Below are 16,080 nucleotides of genomic sequence, written 5' to 3' on the forward strand. Positions count from 1 at the left end.
TTTCTCTTCATTGAAAAGCCTCTTACTGCCCCGAATAGAAAAGCCATAGGTGCGGACTGTAAACCAGCAGACAGAAAGACTGAAAAAACACCTGCCAGCCAACAGCCAGCGAAATTAAAGCCAGCAGTGTGTGCTCCCCCAGCCTGCGACACGCGTACCTGTAGGAAGGCGGTCCCTCGCCCGCCTGGCACTTGCTCCCTGCTGCCCCCTGGCCCAGCCGCAGCCGTCTAGGGCTCCTCGCACCGTGCCCATTTTCCGCTCTCCGGCCCCAAAACTCTCACGGCTGCATGCGACCTCGCGCACCTGAGCATCTCTGTCTAGGGGACCCGCCAGGAGGCGGACCTCGCAGGACTTCCGTGGGCCAGAAGAGAGAGTGAGAGCGAGAAAATGAATACAAGTGCGTGAGGGTGTGATTGTGAGTGAATGAGTGTGAGTGCGTGTGTGTTGAAACACAGGAACAAAGCGATATATCCAAGCGTGGGTGCCCCAAAGGACGAATGTGGGACGCAAAGAGGGGTGAGAGGGAAAAAGAGGAAAGAAGATGGGGAGAAAAAAAGTGGCCGAAAAGAATTTCGGAAGGGAAGGAGAGAAAGCAAAGGAGGAAAACTCAGCCCTGAAAGACCCAGGCGTCCGCCGGCTGCGGGCCGACCCGGGACTGCGCGCTCTGCGTCCACCGTGCCCTCCTCGTGCTCTCCCCACGGCAGGGGTGGCGCCCCACTTACCCGACCTGAGCAGCACGGCCCGGTAGAGCCCGGTGGCCTCGTTAGGCCCCCGTGTCCACTCATCCAGCCTCTGAGCCATGCCTTGATCGCCGCCGACTGCGGAGCGCACCGTGGGAGCCTGGTCCCCGACAAGCGCCTCCGCCACAGTGACGCGACCCAGCCGCCCAAAGCCCGCCACGGATCTGGTTACCTCGGCGGCTGCCTGAGGGGCGGGCGCGGAGCCGCTGCCGGGGAAGGAAGGGGGGCAGGGGCAAGGCCCTGAGTCTGCACCCGGAGGGGCAGGCGGGGAGCCAGGAACGTCTGGAGTGAAGACGCCTAGCCCCAGGGTACCAGGGCCAAAGCGAGAACGAGAACGCGGAGTCCTGACGCCCACAGTCTGTCTCCCACCTACACTTCTCCATCCTTTGAAAGCTGCAGGTTGGCGTGGCCACACCTGGGGTCAGATCCCAGCGCCACCAGTTCATAGTCCGGTGACCCCATGCTTTGGTTACCGCAGGACCTCAGTTTCCCCATCTGTAAAATGGGGGTGGCCATAGTATTTGAGGTTAAGTGGCTCAGTACATGGGTGTGTGAAGTACTTGGAACAGTGACAGGTGGAGCGCAAACACCACAGACTCATCCTTAGAGTAGGAATGGCCCACCTAGACGTTCTTGGTTGGCCTAGCAGTTACGACACCCAGAGCCAGGCACCTGGGTCTCGCTTCTGACTCCAGCTTCTTGGCACCCTGGGAGGCAGACGGGATGGTTCCTTCAAATAATTGACCCCTGCCATCCACCTGCAAGACCTGAATGGAGTTCCTGGCTCCAGCTTCTGTCTGGCCCCAGCTGTTGCAGACATCTGGGGGAGTGAGCCAGTGGATGGAAAATCTCTCCCTCTCCAAAAAAAAAAAAAGGCATCCCAGGGCAGAAGATGGCTGAGGGTCCAGGCCTGTGGGCCCACAAGACTGACTTTGACCGTCAGAGTTGGGAGGACCAATTGGAAGAGTCTAAGAGTGGATGGGGCAAAGTCAGCCCGGATGGATTGGGAGATGAGAGATTGACAGTTCTGATTATGTTCTCTGTGTCTGATGCTGTGTGCTAGGTTTCTTCTGAAAAATCCTGATGTTTATCGAGTGCTTCAAATCTTGTTTAATCTTCATAACCCTGTGAAGTGGGGTCTACTGTCATTCAGTTTCACAAGTGAGAGTAAACCGAGGCTCAGAGAGGTTAAGCATCTTCTCTGAAGTCACACAGCATAGAGCTGGGGTATGAAATCAGGTGGTCTGGCTCTAGACACTGACCACTACACTCTACTGCCTCTCTGGTTTCTCACCACATTGGCCCTCAAGGGTAGCGACCACCTCCAATTTAAAGATGAGGTCACTGAGACTGAGGGAAGTGAGGTGGCTCCCCCATGGCTGCAAAGCTGACACCCACCCAGAGTGCACCCACAGAACTTGAGCCAATGCAACAGGTACTGGACAGCCTCTATTTAAGCCTTTGCCTGGGTGGGCCCGAGAATCGGCTTGGCCATGTGGTACCACCTTCCCCTGCCCCTGCCCCTGCCTCCTGCTTCCTAGGCCACCTGCTGGCCAAGCTCTCTTTGGTTAGCCTCTGGCCACTGCCCAGGCCCAGCTTTTGTTCTCACTCAGAGGTCTCTGTGTCCTGAGCGTCCATCTTCTACAACTCTGACAACAGCCAGGGTCCCAGGTGACGCTTACTCTTTGAGGGCTTTACTGGTTGGCCACACTGTGTCTCTCCTCAACACTCGGCTGTCAGGAGCATCAGGTGTGATGCCAAGTGTCGGGCGCTCACTCTCTCAGATCTTCAGAGGATGGCATCATAACCAGTGCATAGTTCATCTTATTTAATCCGCCCGGTAGATCTGTGATCAAGGTGTGGCCGTGCCCCTTTCAGGGATGAAGAAAATGAGGCTCAAGTGGCTTGCTGAGCTCATGTAACTGGAATTTGAACCCAGAGGGTGGTAAATCTGGGTTCCAGGAGGGGCGGGGGCAAGCCGGCAGCTGCAGAGCCCAGTGAGAGGAAGGTTGTGGCGCAGGGCACTGTGCTTCTGTGGAACTGGCAGAAAGGACTAACTCGGGTGGCACCGACACGGAAGTCTAGGTAGGCCTGACTTACCAGAGCCGTGTCGTCTCTGCTTCTCATTTTCGCTCTGGAGTCTGGCCTGCGGAGAGTATTCTCTCTGCCAACAGAAAGAAAGCAGGTGGCGGTGAGGACTGAGGGCTGTGCTGGGGGGTTGGGCTGATAGAATAGTCAGAATACCCCTGAGCCCGTTGGCTGTGCAGGGGACTGGTGAGGGTCAAGTTCTCTCCAGGGAAACAAATCATCATATTCACTGGAGGAGGGGGAGGGGGAGCGAAGGAGGGAGGGAGGGAGGGAGAGAGAGAGAATGTGTGATATGAGATCATATTCTTTTTAAAAATTTTTAGAACAGTTTTAGGTTTAGAGCACATTGAACTAGGTAGTAGGGGAGTTCCCTCATACTCCGCACCCTGTTTGCCATGGCTGTGTCTCACAGGTGGCAAGATGTACACCTATGCAGCGTGGCTTATTTGTTACAATCAGTGAACCAAGATTGATACATTTTTACTAACTGAAGGCTGTATTGTATTCAGGCTTCCTTCATTTTTTTGCCTAATGTCCCTTCTCTGTTCTTGGAATTCCAGAGTCCTGCGTGATGCTGAGCTGTGCTGTCCCCTAAGGCCCTGCCCTCCCCCTGCCATTGGCTGTGTCAGTCACAGACTGCCTTTGTCTTAGATGACCCTCATCTAGGGGAGACCCGTGTTCTTTCACGCTGAGCTCAAGCTCATGCTTTGCCTTGGATGCCCACTGCCTTCCCATCTCGCTGGCAAACTGCTCATTCTTCAAGGGCCAGTGCTTGGTCTTCAGGGCTTGGTCCTTGGGGCCAGTTCTTGGACATTGTCTGTTCCCCTGGTACGCTCTGAGACCTTGGAAGCCAGCTCTAAGCCAGCGTCGCCAGTCCAGACTTTGCTTTTGAGAACTTTGACCTTGTCCAATCAAGCACAAGACACATCCACATGAAAATCTAGCAGGCACTTGAAGCACACCGTGGCCCAAACAGAAATCTTGTCCACCCCAGGCTCCAGCCCATTCTTCTATGTCCCTCATCTGGGAGAGTGGCTCTTCTCTGAGCCCGGGAGCCTGCCTTGCCCTGTCTTCCCACAACCCCACAGTCCTGACACCACCAAGGCATGGTGAGCCGATTGCTTAGCCGGCTGCTTCTCCCCATGCCACCCGCCAAGGTGCCCCCACTAGGTCCCTGGATACCCACAGCAGCTACTTTCCTTCTAGCCATTCCCCACATAGACTCCCCACCAAGATTTAAAAATGTGGTTCTGACCCTAACTCTGCCTTACTCTCCACCCTCACACCTGCGGTCCATTCCACTTGGGCTCCCTGCAAACTGAGCTTTCTTCTGCACGGACTCTTTCCTTTGCCCCAGGACACCCCCTGGATTCCGCCTGGCTAACTCCTTCTCATCCTTGGGGTCTTGGCTGAAACCCCACCTCCTCAGGGAGGACCCCGTCATCCTGGGCTCCCACAGCACCACAGATTGTGTGTTACCACTCTCTGCGGATGGTGATTGTTTTAGCTCGTGTCCTCTACTATGTTGTCCTCACCCTCATGGGGGGCTGGGTCCCATTCACAGAGGTCTCCCCAGGGCCTTGTGCAGAGCAGGGCTTGGTGTGGATGCCCAGTAAGAGTTCACTGAAGGAATGAATGAATGGTGAATGAGTACATTCACACAAGCAGCTCTGGCTGCACAAGGAAAGTGGGTAATTGCAAAGAGTAGAGCCGGGGCCAGACTCAAGGGGAGCCCTGCCCGCTGCCTGCTCAGGGATTATCTGTGTGGACCAAGGGGCCTTGGGGGTCCTGATGTTTCCCTGGGGGCTCCCCTTTTGAGCTCTGCCAGTGAAGAGGGCCTGGAAGAGGGAGGACTTTTGGAGTTGAGCCAAGGCTCTTTGTGTTTTTTTAACAAAAGGATTAAAGGGACAAGTAACCTCATCTGCGGAAGAAAATTCTAGGACATAGAGAAAGGACCTACCCCTGGGGGCTTACAGGGCATCTGAGCTGCTTGTTTATCCTGGCAGGAACTGGGCAAGTAGGGCTGGCTCTTAGGGCACCATAAGCATTACAAAGCCAGAATGCGATCAGGAGTGGCTCCCAGACCTGGGGGTTCAAAGAATGTCCCCTGTGCATCTGCCAAGCCCCTTTGCATGAAAGAATTGTTGGAAAATCAGGCCACTGTGCGTCCAGTGACACCTCAGTGACCAAGACCGAGGCCTGTTCGCTTTCAGGGTCTGGGGTTTGGGGTGTGGAAAAAAATGCCACTTGGACACCACCACTGGTTTGCAAAGCCACCTGGATCTTCGCTGGTTATTCCAGGGAGCTGATGGTCTTTTCCAAGGACTGTGCTGATACTCAGAGCCAGCTCTTGCTCATTACACCAATTAGGGTTGGAAAACGCTGCCTTAGTTACAATCTTAGTCAAAGTTAGCAAATGTCTTAGCCAGAGGAAATACAAGGTTACTTCAAAAAGTTCGTGGAGAAATGGAATTAAAGTTTATTTTAGTGCAAAAAAAAAGTTGAAATCCATGCATAGTTTTTACGTAATTCACATTGTCATGAATGCTTTGAAGACCCCTTGTACTATCGTATGTCGTACGATAGACTCCAGTACAGTGGCGGGAACTCAACCTTGACTGGACTCAGAGATGCTCACATTTCTCTTGGCCTTCCGCCACCCCCATCTGCTTCCTATTCCTGTCCTGATTGTTGAGAAAAACCTCTTGGGATAAGTCACTGGCTGCTGATAGACCAGAAGTCTCGTCGTCCCTCGGGGCTGATGCCTCAGTCTGAAAGTGCCAGGGACACCAGACCTGACGCATCCACCATCATCAGCCCCACACACCGCGTCATGCTCAGGGGACCTTGTTTTGCTTGTTTTTCAACATCTGTAAAGTTGAGATCTATCCTCAGACACACCAGTCTCAAATGTGCAGTCCACTCTCCGTGGGTCCACTCTCCGTGAGAACAAGAAATAAGATACTCCCTGCTTCCCAGCCCTTTCCCTACTTCTCCCAGGGCGAGCAGTAGTCCGGCTGCTGTCCCCACAGATCCGTGTCTCTGGTTCTGTAAGTTCACAGGAGTGGAATCCTGAAATTTGCTCCCTGGGGACTGGAATCCTTCACTTGGCGTGTTTCAGATCCATCAACATTACTACCCATAATCCACCCTTCTTTCTGCTGAGTGCTTGTCCCTGTTGTGGCTGTATCACTCTATCACTCTTGCATTGTGGTCTCCACTGTGAGTGGACGTTCCGGTGGTTTCCAGTTTGAAGCTGTTACTACTAAGCTGCTGGGAATGTCCTGTGAATTTGGGGGTAAACACGAGTACTGGCTTTGGTGGGGCTGGTACCCGGTGGTGGGGCTGAGGTAGGTGAGTGTGTAGCTATAGTAGACACTGCCAACAGTGATTGTACTAATTTAGATGTGCTTTTGATGTTTTCACAACCAAGAGTGTTGTTTTTTGTTTGTTTGTTCGTTTTTTGTAAAGGTTTATTTCTTTGAAAGGCAAAGTTACAGAGAGGCACAGGCAGAGAGAGAGGTCTTCCATGTGCTGGTTCACTCCCCAGATGGCTACAACGGCCAGAACTGGGCTGATCCAAAGCCAGGAGCCAGGAGCTTCTTCTGGGTCTCCCACGCGGGTGCCAGGGCCCAAGGACTTGGGCCATCTTCTGCTTTCCCGGGGCCGTAGCAGAGAGCTGGATCAGAACCGGAGCAGCCGAGACTTGAACTGGCTCCCATATGGATGTTGAAGTGCACGTGGTGGCTTATACCCAGTATGCTACGACACCGGCCCCTCAGAGTGTTTTTTGACAAGTTGAGGCACGATCCTTTAGATTGTAAAATTGCATCTTATTTTTTTAATGTTTATTTTCTTCTACTTAAAAAGTAGAGTCACAACAAATACTCAGAGGGTAAGGGTGGGAGGTAGGGAGGGAACGAGAGAGGGGGAGAGAGATCGATCTTCGATCCACTGGTTCACTCCCCAAATGCTCATAGTAGCCAGGGCTGGATCAGGCCAAAAGCCAGGATCCAGGACCTCCATCTGGGTCTCCCATGTGGGTGGCAGTTGAGTCACCACCTACTGCCTTCCCAGTTACATTAGCATGCAGCTGGATTAGAAATGGAGCAGCTGGGACTTAAACCAGCTACTGTGATATGAGATGTGGGTATCCCACATAGTGACTTCACTGCTGAACCATTCTCCTGCCCCGAACTAATTCTTAGAGCTTGAATAGACATGTTTTCTATTTATCTGTTCTTTAACCAGAGAGTACATTATCTTGATTCTGGTAGTGTTTATAGAAAGTCTTCTGTTGTCCAATTTTATTTCCTTCAAGATGGTGTTTCTTTTGCCTCTCCACATAAACTTCAGAATCAGTTTGCCAATATCCACAGAAGAAGTTGAGTTTTGATTGGGATTGCATTGAGTCTATAGATCAAGTTGGGTTGAACTGACATCTTGACAGTACCAACTCAAGATCCATTTGTTTAGATCTTTGATTTCTTTTAACAGATTTTGTAGTTTACCTCACTGAGACCTTGTACTAACTCTTTTTTAAGTTTAGGAATGAAAAGTTTATTGTTTTGAAATTAAAAAATAAACAGACATATAAGAATCTTACATATTAATAAGGTACTACATTTTTTTTTTAAGATTTATTTATTTGAAAGTCAGAATTAGAGAGAGAGAGAAAGGTCTTCCATCCGTTGGTTTACTCCCCAGATGGGCGCAACGGTCGGAGCTATGTCGATCCGGAGCCAGGAACTTCTTGCAGGTCTCCCACATGGGTTCAGGGGCCCAAGGACTTGGGCCATGTTCTACTGCTTTCCCAGGCCATAGCAGAGAGCTGGATCGGAAATGGAGCAGCTGGGTCTCGAACCGGTGCCCATATGGGATGCCGGCGCTTCAGGCCAGGGCGTTAACTTGCTACGCCACAGCTCTGGCCCCTACATGGTGTTTTGATGTGTACATACATTGCATAATGTTCCATTAGGGTAAACATATCCATCTCCTTCAAGGTTTGGGAGTTCTTAGGGTGAATATTTTTAAGGCAGAACCCATTGTCCCTTCCCTTGAGCTCAGAGCCACTGGTTGTCACAATGGCCACCCTGAGCTTCTGCCTCAGAGTCTGACTCTGATGAAGCCACCTGTTGTGTGAGGTGACAGCTGCCACCTCTCCTCCCCAGGGATGGAGAGCATCCGACCGGGAAATCCTTCCTTTAACGTGCTGGGATTTGTTCCTTTCTAGGGGCCCACTTACATCACTCTGGTGTTGAGTTCTCAGCCAAAGGGCTACCCACCAGGGTCTTCTCACCCCACCGTTCATTCAGCCCCTCAGGTCTCAGGCCCAGAAAGCTGCTTCCTAGAACCCAAGCTGAGGCCTTGGGTGAGAAACCCCTGCCCCAGGTTGGGAGCAGAAGGCAGTCTTCCTCTCCACACCTGGGCTTGGTGGGTTGGGGATTTGATTCACCTTAAAAACTTGCAAAGTGGTTTACAGAGGAATAGATAAGTCCAGTTATGCTTTAAGCACTTAGAACCCCTGTTTGCACAGAGAATTTAAAAACTGGTAACTTTGTACCTACTGTCCCAGCTGAGCCCTGATCCTATCTTCTACCCAGAGTTGTTGCTGTTTTTAATGCTGTGTGTATGTTTTGGTCATTTTTCTGCAGCTTTTTTTTTTTAAGATTTATTTATGTGTTTAAAAGTCAGAATTAGGGAGATAGAGAGCATGAGAGAACGAGCAAGCGAGCGCGCTTCCATCTGCTTGTTCACTCCCCAGATGGCCGCCAAGGCCAGGACTAATCCAGGCTGAACCCAGGAGCCAGGAGCATCACCCACATCTCCCATGTGGGTGGCAGGGGCCCAATCAGTTGGGCCATGTTCTGTGCTTTTCCCAGGTTGGGATGCTGGCATTGCAGGTGGCAACTTGACCCGCTACCTCACAGCACTGGCCTGGCAGCTTGTTGTTCAAACTCTACAAAATGTCTTAGAGATATTTCTGTGTCAAGACACATAGATCTACTTCACTGCCTGGATCTACTTAAAGTAGATAGCAATATGATGTCTCATCGTGTTGCTTTTCTGAAACCAGTCTGCTTTAGCTGGACATTTAAGTTCCTTCCAGTTTTTCACTATTAAAATGATTCTGCTCTGAGCATCCTTGTGCATCCAGGGCAGATTCGGTGAAGTGAAATGCCAGACTGAGAAGTACTGTGTTTCATTCATTCACTTTTTCTAGTCTTTTTTTTTTTTTTAAGTATTATTTATTTGTTTGAAAGGCAGAGTGACAGAAGGAGAGACAGAAACAGAGAGAGAGAGAGAGAGAGAGAGCGAGAGCGCGTGCGCGCGCTTCCATCCACTGGTTTACTCCCCAAAAGCCTATAACTGCTAGGGCTGGGCCAGACCAAAGCCTGGAGCCCAGAACTCAATCCATGTTTCCATGTGGGCAGCACGAATCGGAGTACTTGAGCCACGTACTTGCTGCCTCCCAGGCAGGTGTTCTGCTATGGAATGCGGACATTCTAAGCAGTGTCTTAACAGTTGTGCCAAATGTCTGCCCCTGTGAGGTTTTTTTTTTTTTTTTTTTTGGCTTTTTTTTTTTTTTTTACAGGCAGAGTGGACAGTGAGAGAGAGAGACAGAGAGAAAGGTCTTCCTTTGTCGTTGGTTCACCCTCCAATGGCCGCCGCGGTAGCGCGCTGCAGCTGGTGCACCGCGCTGATCCGAAGCCAGGAGCCAGGTGCTTCTCCTGGTCTCCCATGGGGTGCAGGGCCCAAGGACTTGGGCCATCCTCCACTGTACTCCTGGGCCACAGCAGAGAGCTGGACTAGAAGAGGAGCAATTGGGACAGAACCCGGTGCCCCAGCTGGGACTAGAACCCGGTGTGCCGGCGCCGCAGGCGGAAGATTAGCCTATGGAGCCATGGCGCCGGCCTGTGAGTTTTAAATGATAGCAAAATGCTGCCAGATTACCCTTATCTCCACTTCACATACTGGCCATCAGCGTCTGAGCTGCTTGGATTGTCTGCACCCTCACTAACGCTGGGTGCTGCAAGGCTAATTTGGTCTACCGCAGACTGATGTAAGGCGTCAGACGGAGAAGAGTAGCGGCCCTGCTGGGGGCAGTGTTGGATGGAAGTGCCAGGAAGCGGCCTCTGGGTGCTGTTGGTGCCCTGTTTCTGGAGCTGAGTGGTGGTCACACCGGTGTCTGCGGTTTCTCAAAATCTCTTCAGTGGTACGGTCATGACAGGGGCGTGCTTCCGTGTGTGCATAGAACTGCCTGAATTTCAGAAAGTTCATGGAAAACGTGGACCATGAAGGAACCATGCATACATTTCGAAAGGCGTTTTGTTTTGTTTTGGCACCAAAATAGGCCACTTGTGTTTTGATTGCATTTTCCATGAGCTTCCTGAGATACCCGAATGGCATGTTCTGCAGGAAGATGTTGGACTCTCCCTCCCTGGCAGTCCAGCGGGGGCCACAGCCGCATCTGTGATGATCATGTGTTGCAGGCCGAGCCCTCTTTTGCTGACCACTGGCCTTCTGGCTTTCTTTCCTCACCAGAGTTTGTTCCAGGGCTTGTGAGAGCGCTGTGCCTGACACAGGAGACCGGTTCACAAAGCGGAGAGGGGCTCCGTGCCTAGACTAACGAACCGCTCCAACCGCGTTCCCGTAAAAGAGCATGTGGAAGAGACGTGGGATTTTCAGATTGATTTCCGCAGGGTTCTCCACTCCTCTCTGCACTCTCCCCTGGGGGAGACCTCGTGGATCTCAGCCCCCGAACCCATCAGAAGCAGCAGTTCTGTTGGGTGAGCCCCTGGCCATCAGTGTCCTTGCTACAGAGGGAGGGCTGGATTGAGGCCTCGGCACCCAGCATGGCCTGGGAACCCCGTGGTGGCCCCTGGCCACATGCTTGGAACCTGATTATTTTCATCTCATCAAGGACAGGGTCTCGCCTGGCTTAGAACTGAGGCTGCCGCTCCTTGGCAGGCACTGGACACGAACTCCCAGGTCCCAGGTTGGCCCTAGTGGGGCTCTTGTGCCACAGGAGGGGCCCAACCCGGATTTCCCCCCCGAACTCCGTGGGGCAGAGGCGGGCCTGTCCGCAGACGTTTTGTGGGTGTGCACAGGTGTCAGTGCACACCTTACCCACATCTTCTGTACAACCACTCCCTCCCAGGGCGTAAGTCCTAGTCAGAGGGAAGTCCTGGGTCAGTGGCTGGCGGGTTTCAAGTGGCACAGGCTTTGGCATTTGTGCAATCTCATTTTAAACCTCTCAAGAGCACTGGGCTTTTCAGAGAATGTTCTGGTAAATCCTTCTGAAAAGATCCCTCAAGTCATGCTAATAATCACTCCTGGAATGTCCTTGCTGGGTGGGTTTGGAATTTTGGAGAAAACAGATTTTGTTTTTCTTTAAGCAGATCTGGTTTCTAAAGTTTCCGCGGTGTGGGGTACAGATGGGCCAAGGCTTGGCAAGGGGGCCCCTGGAGTGCAAGGAACCAGATCCTCTCTAGTCCTGGCTCAGGAGGGCAAAAACCCCGCCTTCCCAGGGAGCCGATTTTGCAGGAAGCAGAGATTGGAGAGCCTATGAAATAACACACCCAGAGCTCCTGGGCCTGGGGCTAGGGGCAGGGAAGGGGGACGAGAGGAGCCATCCCGAAGGCTCTCGCCAACAACGGGACAAAGGCGGTTCTCAGTAGTTGAAATCCAAGCGGCCCACAAACGTAAGGCAATGCCTGGCCTCGCCCGAAACCAGAGAAAACGCTCACCCCAGCAACAATGGAGCACTGTGTTACCTTTCGCCTATCAGATCGGCAAAACTGAAAACACACTGAGAACCAGTGCTGGCGAGGGTGTGGGGAAATGGACTGTGTGGTGTGCTCCTGGGGCGGCAGTGCGGAGAGCACAGCCATGCTGCCATGAGACGTGGTCGGAAGCCCCAAAGGCCGAGGCTCCCCCCCCCCCCCCGTCTGTGCTGTGCTGGGTGTGTAAGGCCGAGGCTCCCCCCACCCCCCCCCGTCTGTGCTGTGCTGGGTGTGTAAGGCCGAGGCTCCCCCCCCCCCCCCCCCCCGTCTGTGCTGTGCTGGGTGTTTATTCCAGAGTTTGAAGGAAGTGATGAATTGTGCACACAAAGATGTGTTGTCAGGAATGTGCATTCGTCAGCATTGTCCTAATTAATAAAAATAGGAGTGATAGGTAGCTGTCTAGTATTGGGGGATTGGTAAAATACTGCATTGTCTCCACACAGTGTAACAATGTGTGGCTAAAACAGAAGCTGTAGACCTAGGTTTATGGATGTGGAAGATGTACGTTATCCACACTGTGAAAAATAAGTGGGAAAAAAGGTTACAGAATTATGTGTATATGGTATGACTCGTGTAGTGTTATATATTTAGTGTCACATTTATATATAGTTATATGTGTGGATATGTTTATAGTACTACATAAATCATACATAGGAATGTTTGTGTAGAAAGGTGTATGTATGTGTAATTTTGTGTGTTGTGTGAATTTATGTGAAAAATGTCTGGCAGGATAGTCAGTGTCCTCAGTGGTTACACTCAAGTGGTAGGGAATTTCATTCATTCATTATTCATTTATTCATTCATTCATATTTGTAGTTCTTGGTATTTCTTGAATTTTTAAAATTTATTTTCATTTTATTTGAAAGGTAGGGAGAATGAGAGAGAGATTTCGAGATTTAGAGAGAGTTAGAATCTTTGACTAATTCATTCCCCAACTGGCTGCCACCCTGGGCCAGGCTGAAGCCAGGAGTGAGAACACAATCTGTGTATGCACAGGGACCCGAGGACTGAGCCACTGTCTGCTGCCTCCTGCGGTGCCTATCAGCAGACAGTGACTCAGTAGCAGAGTAGCGGGGCCTCGGAACTGGGCACTCTGAGGGGACGTGGGCGTTCCAGCCGCAACTTCGTTGTTGTGCCACCGTACCCATCCCTCCGTTAGGTTTTTACTGTTTTTTTTTTTTTTTTTTTTTTCCCCTTGTCACTTTATAATCAGAAAAATAGCAAGAGCTCCAGGGAAAAGGAAGCTGAGAACTCTGCCCCAGCTGCATTAGCCAGGCCGTCGGCAATGCTTCCCTCCTACCCAGGTGGTTCCTGGCTCCTGTGCATGTTAGAAGCCCCCTTTTCCCCAGGTTTATCTTTAGTGACAATAACGAGAAGACAGTGATGTCCAGTTAGTGAGTACCTACCAGGTCCAGGCCTTCGCTGAGTACCTGATGTGCATTTTATTTTATTTTTTTTTTAAGATTCATTCATTCGTTTGAGAGTTACAGAAAGAGAGAGACAGGAGGAGACATTCCTTCTGATTCCCTGCCCAAATGGCCCCCAAAGCGGGCGTGAGGCCAGGCCGAATTCCAGCCTATAATTCCATCCAGGTCTCCTGTGTGGGCGGCAGGGACCCAAGCACTCGGGCCATCTTCCTCTGCCTTCCCCGGTACGTTAGCAAAGAGTTGGATTGGAAGTGGAGCACCCAGGACTTGAACCAGTGCTCATACAGGATGCTGGTGTCAGAGGCAGAGGCTTAACCCATTATGCTGCAGCGCCAGCCCTGTGCCACAGCCTGACTGAGCTGTGGTCCTCACCTTTGGATTTCCTAGAAGCAGAGTCTGAGCTAGGACTTTGTGCCGGAGATCACCTGAGGGAGGGCTCTCAGGTGAATCTGAGAGGTGGGAGCCAGGGAGCAGGATGGGGCAGGAGAGGAAGGGAAGGGCAGGTTGCCCTCTGGCCTCAGCTGGGTCCCATGGGCAGTCTGGAGTTGATGGGGTGCTATGGCATCCTCCCAGGTGGAGGCAAGGGGCTGGGCTTTGATTCCTCCCTGTCAGTTGGTCATTGGCTGTAGCACAATGGGAAGTGGTAACCAGTCCCATGCTATTGTCCCGAAAAGGGTGCCGCTGTGAGAGCCGACACTCCTGGCAACTGGGGAATAGAGGTACTGGATCAAAAGGGTGCGGGTGGAGCACCAGCCTCCTGCCACTGACATCTCCCTCTTACAGACGGGGGAACTGCGCCAGAGAGGTTAAGTAAGCTGCCCAAGTTCGTCCCACTAAACGAGACACGAGTTCTGAGTTCAGGTCTGAAGCCTGTGAGCCCTGATGCTGGACCGCCTGACAATTCACAGAAGGGAAAGAGGGTGGGGCTGTGAGAAGAGGCCCTCCCAGTGCCCCCTACCTCCCACCCAGAGCTCCACCTGCTCTCTGGCCGCACATTAGCACCTCTGCTAAAAAGCACTTTCTGCTTTTTTTTTTTTAAATTTTATTTATTTGAAAGGCAGAAAGACAGAGGGAGAGAGAGATGCGGAAACAAAGAGATCTTTCATCTGCTGGTTTACTCCTCAAATGGCCTCAACATGTGGCCAGAAGCCAGGAGCCAAGAACTCTACCCAGGTCTCCCCGGCATGTGGCAGGGGCTCAGCCCTTGGACCATTGTCCACTGCCTTCACAGGTGCATTATCAGGGAGCTGGATTGGAAGTGGAGAAGCTGGGACTCGAAGCAGCCATAGCGCTGGCCCCATCAGCTTGGGGTTCTGAAGGAAGGAGGGAGCCACAAAAAGCCTTTGTCTTTTGCAGAGGTCTCTGAAGGGTATGATGTTGGTAGAGCTGGTTGCTAGGAGACATCACTCAAGAAAGGTTTCTTTGGAAAATGAGCTTAGACCCTGCCCACTTCCAACGTTATTGTACCCGAGAGAGTAATAAATGAAAATAGGGAATTATAAAAATAAATAAAAATTATGAAAATAAAAGGGTGCAGACGCAGGAGAATCAGTTAACAGACAGAAAGCACCGAGCATGGGCCTGGCACAGCGCAGGTGCCCAGTAAATCATCACAGCTGGAAGCCATCGTGATGTTTAATTTTCTGCACTCATTTTTCTAGAAGTTCAAGGATTGTGGGTTACTTGGATGAACAGGAAATGAACTTGTTTAAATAATTAGGGGAGGAATTGACTTATCCAGGGCCACACAGCGAGGCAGCTGGAGAGCTGGAGCCTCAGAGCCCCTTCCTTATCCTTGTACATCTCAGACTGGGTCCCCGCAAGTGTATACAGCTGATCCTGCTCCTACTCCAACGGCTTCTGCCAGGCCCCAGCTCAGAGAGTCTCCTGGGCTGCAAACAGTTCCTGTGCTGGGCAACCACACCCTGGGGAGAAAGGGCTCTTTGAGAAGAACTGCTAGCCTACCCATCATGTAAATAGGGAAACTGAGGCACAGAGAGTTGAGGGACTCAAGCGGTGAGGTAGAGGCAGAGTCGTGATCCATTTCTCTCACTGCCGCATGTGCACACCTCCCTGACTCTCTGGGCTTAATGGTCACTCAGCAGGGACTCAGTATGGGAGGGCTCGGTGCACCTTGCTTTGTGAACCCTGGTGTTGCAAAGCCTTGGGCGATGCTCTGCTCGGATGTAGACAGGCAGCTGGCATTCATCGGGCTCCTGTTATGCCTGGTCTGCCCACTCTGGCTGCTGGGCCGTCTTGGAGTCAGTTTGCACTTCTTGACTGAGGGTCACATTTTCCTGTTTGTTTTGTGTGTCTAGTAGATTTTATTGCATACTGCATTGTGTGTGTGTGTGTGTGATGTAGAGACTCTAGATGCTGTTATCTTCTGAAGAATGTTAGTTTGTTTAAAAAAATTAAATAGAATTACTTGCTGTTACCTTTGAAATCCCACAAGCTTGCTTTTATACTTTGTCAGTCGAAGCTATTTCCAAGGTCTTTCTAACTTGGGAAGACCTCCCCCCCACCCCACCTCCACTCTGCCCCAAGCTCTGTCTTCTTGGCGATCTGGATGGATTTGGTCTTAGGCTTTGTTAGGGCAGGTCTGTAGTAGCCCTCACCGTAGTGCGTGCTCCTGATTCCTCGGGCGCCACCAGCAGTTGTCTGGCCCCATGCCCGGGATGCAGGCTCTCCAGTGCCTCCTAGCCCAGCCTGAGCTTGCTGTCTCATTTCACACTCAACCCCACAACAGTGGCTCCCTAGCAAGTCTAAGATAGCCTCGCCCAATGCACACACACTCCTGCCTTGAGCAAGGACTTAGGGATCGTGGGAGACTCCCACCCAGTGTTTGGGGGCCACCGGTCCTTGCAGCTCCTCTCTCTTCGGTACCCTGTCCCATAGACTCCCTCTCCTTCAGTTGTTCCAAACTCCGAGCTTGCCTCAGGTGCTCAGCGGGACTCCTGTGCTCTGTTTGCCCTCTTGTCCTGTGCCCTGCTTGGGAAGTTGTCCCAGGGTGAGAGCCGGTGACCAGGGCTTACCTGG

This window comes from Lepus europaeus, chromosome 9 (genome assembly GCF_033115175.1).
Source record: "Lepus europaeus isolate LE1 chromosome 9, mLepTim1.pri, whole genome shotgun sequence".
NCBI lineage: Eukaryota > Metazoa > Chordata > Mammalia > Lagomorpha > Leporidae > Lepus > Lepus europaeus.